Genomic DNA, 3,879 nt, shown 5'->3' on the forward strand with positions numbered 1-3,879 from the left:
GCATGTTCATGACCTTCCTTGGAGCGTGACGGTGCGACTGGACTCCCTCAACCTCGCCGAAGTACCCAGCTCCGACGAGCTCTGCCGCTCACCTTCTATGAAGAAGAACATTGTGATACCATCTGACCGGCTATGCTCGATTTACTGGTACTTACATGCTCGCTGTGATAAGTTGTGTCCATTCCCCTCCTCACCGAGGTAGGCGCGCCCCTTCACTGCAGAATCATCCCCGACCAATCTGCCATCCATGTTCCCTCTCTCTCTTATAAACCTCAAAAGGGCCCCCCTCTATCAGTCTCTCCCCTTTCTTCTCAAACGGAATAAGTGGAGGCGCATTCTGAGAATATGCCTTTGATGTGGCCCTGTCTGGGATTTCCTATTTCCTGTTTAATTCAAATATTTTGACTAAGACTTTGACCAACTATAATTCCTAGATCGGAAGTCCAAATGAGATGATTCTTTTTGCAACAGTTTTGTATTAAGCTACTCTGTGAGCGTGAAAAAATTGATATTTTTCCTTGTTGTAGATATTTTCTCGTGCATTAAAATGCTTGATGTGACATTTTCCTTTTTGTATTTTGATTATTTTCAGAAGGTTCAACTTTCCTTGAAGAGGAACATGAGTTTTGTGACCCTCCTCTGAACTAAGGAAAACCATCACAGACATTTCAAGGATGACTTGGAATGATTATGATTTTTTGCTTGAACTTAAATTCATATATGTCATATAACCAATTAAAACTGCATGACTTATGCTAACTTTGATTTCTTGATATCCCTATTAGTATGACAGAAGTAAGGTGGTTACTTGGTTAAGGGTATGGAGTGGAGTAGTTTCATCATAATGTTACTTATGTTAGTAGTGCCATTTGATCAAGTTAGTTCATATGCATATCATGGCATTTTCATGACATACTATGGCTCAAGTAAATTTTCCTTTATAGGAAGGACTTTATTCATGGTGCCACCAAATCGAGCTTCCCAGTGCAACCACATTTTCCTTTATAGGAAGGACTTTATTCGATGTGCTGACATCCCTCTCGCCGGGGCCTCTAATGAGGGAAGGTTATGCGCTTGTGCTACCTAGGCCTGGTAGGTAGGTATAGAATTGTATGTCCATAGTTGTTTTTGTACTATTGTCCCCATTTGGGACTATTTTGTTTTGCCACGAAGGTGGCTTGGTGATGTCCAGAGTGGCATGCGGGGCCACCTATGACTTAGCCCAAAGGAGAGTTGGTCGGAGTGGCCGGAAGATTGTCATGCAGTATATTGTTATTGTCGAAACGCCATTAGTCCACTCGAATGGGAACATGTGTCCCTAGGTTCTGTGGTGTGGGTACATTGTACGAACCTCTGCAGAGTGTGTATATGATCTATCGATAGCCGCATCCTTGGTCATGGACACAGTTCGTAGTAGGTCACACCATGGATCAACAAAAATAATTAAAGTGCACATTAATGATATAATCATGGCACATGTTATATGGTTTACGCGATTAATGAGATGGTTTATTTTGTTATCCGAAAGTGATCACCGTGGTAAGATGACGGATATGGTCACGCGGTAACCATAATGGTAAGAGAGATCCTAAGTGGCTAGCCCTAGCACTTGATGAGTAGCGTATCATATCTTGCATATAACATGATTAAATATCATATCATTTTTTTATTGTTTGTTGTGAGCTTGTGGGGGCATTCAAGGTACACACCTAGCAAGTCATGCTAGTTTCAAGAGAAGCTTTACCTGGACTCTGAGTTGCATCCTCACAGTCTAGGCGGTGTCCCAATAGTGTCCGTTTGAGATGGAATTTCGCTACATCGTCTTTCCGCTGCCAAGTAGTTGTGTCGTGATCATCCCCATGCTTTTCTACTAAATAATGTACATATTGTTTAGCCGCATTGTGTGTGCCACTGGGCCTCAATTCTTTATGTAATCTTGAACCAATGTATCAGCTGGAGATCAATAAAGCTGTTGTATTTCTGTACCAAGTTTCTGTGTTTTGCTAGAAGATATGATACCCAGGTTAGCAATGCAAGGTAACCGTTTTATCTGAACTAGCATGCCACAACGCTTGGTGTCACAGCCACGCTCACTATAGGTCGCCCTAGATCCTCGATGTGTTAGATGAACGATAGTTAGTAGTAGTGACTGTCAAAAGTATGTTTATGCATTTGGTTGTTGCATTGCATCCATATAAATTATTTTTATCACTAACAGACTAATGGTTGTGAGTGTAGATGGCCTAGTGTCGTACCCGTACTAATCTGAGCCAGAACCTCTCACCTCTCTGCACCTTCTTTGGAATGTGTGGCGGTGATTCTACCTCGACGGCGACGACCCGGGGTTCCAGTGTACTGAGAGCGGCTACCACACACGATGTATGAGTACCATACAGAGGTCACTATGCACAATAGTTCTTTGAACGACACCTACACCCGTTCTTTTAGGAGTGGCTTTGCATCGACCCCCAACCAGGCAATTCAGTTTGGTGCATCTGAAGCTTTCATGGACCTGCGCGACAATGAAGTCCGGATGCAGATGTACCCAGGTTTCTATTTCTATCCATACTTGTTCGAGGATGGTCGTATCGGATTCCCTTCCGTTGATCTGGTGTGTGATCTCTCTTGTAGCCACCTTTCTCGTTACATAATGGCTAGTTATCTTTTGACTTTCAACTTGGCTGAGGAGCTGACTCGTACTCGTGCGCCTCTGGCCCCCGCTGGATCAGATTTTGCCACTGCCTCACTCGGCTTTGCCCTGTTTGCTACCCCAGTTTCCACCTCTCTACCTTCTCTGGCTACCCCTTAGAGTAACTCGGACATGACAACACTGACTCCTCGTGAGTCTCCTGCTGACTGGGCTTTGCTTCTTGCTACTACTATCGCCCCTATGATTCAGCCTCGCTCAGCACCTGCCCCTGAGGGAGGGCCCTCAAGGCAGGGACATTGCATTTCTTTTGATCCGGAGGTTTTCGTTCGCGTCATCATCTTAGAGACTGAGTCCGAGACTCAGGAGACTACAGCAGGATCTCGAGAGCATTAGTGTGGTCACTTTCTTAACTAGTAGTCGAGGTTGTCATGATGATTGTTTGTATTAGCGTAACTGTACTTGCCAGGATGATTTTATTTCATGTATGAGTCTATGTATAATTACGCTGGAACTTTTATTGATTTTGTTTTCATCGTTTCCTTGGACCTTTGTCACTTGCTTTGCTTCCCTAATTATGGATGTTGCTCATCTCGGTACCCCATATTGGGAAACAAAAATAGGATGACAAGATACGGTAGCAGAAGTCATGGTGGAAACGATGTTCCTGTTTGTCGCTCCGCCCGGCAAGCAGGTCATGCCCCCAAACAATATCCACCACCACCTCATGCACCATATCCACCCACTACAGAACAGATTATTTGCATGTTCGAGGAAAGAAGAAACCAAGATTTACATGAACTATTGAAAACTGTGCATGCTATGGTTGGGCAGAACCACAATCATAATGGTAGTCGCTCCAAGCTGTTAGATTTCCAAAGAACCAAGCCTCCTAGTTTTAGTCAAGTTGTTGATCCAATAGAGCAGACGATTGGGTGAGAACCATTGAGAAGAAACTAGAAATCTCTCGCACAAAAGAAGTCGACAAGGTTTCATTTGCTACACACTACTCTCAAGGACCCACTGCTATATGGTGGGATAATACGAAAGTCATGTGGGTGATAGACGATGAGATCACATGGGATTAATTCAAAGACAAGTTCTGTAAGTACCACATTCCCGCTGTCATTATGAAAGTCGAACAACTTGGGTTCCTTATACTTATCCAAGGGAACCTGTCAGTAAGTCAGTATTTAAACAAATTCAACCACCGGGCCCATTATTCCCTCCAT

Source organism: Hordeum vulgare, chromosome 7H, assembly GCF_904849725.1.
Source record: "Hordeum vulgare subsp. vulgare chromosome 7H, MorexV3_pseudomolecules_assembly, whole genome shotgun sequence".
NCBI lineage: Eukaryota > Viridiplantae > Streptophyta > Magnoliopsida > Poales > Poaceae > Hordeum > Hordeum vulgare.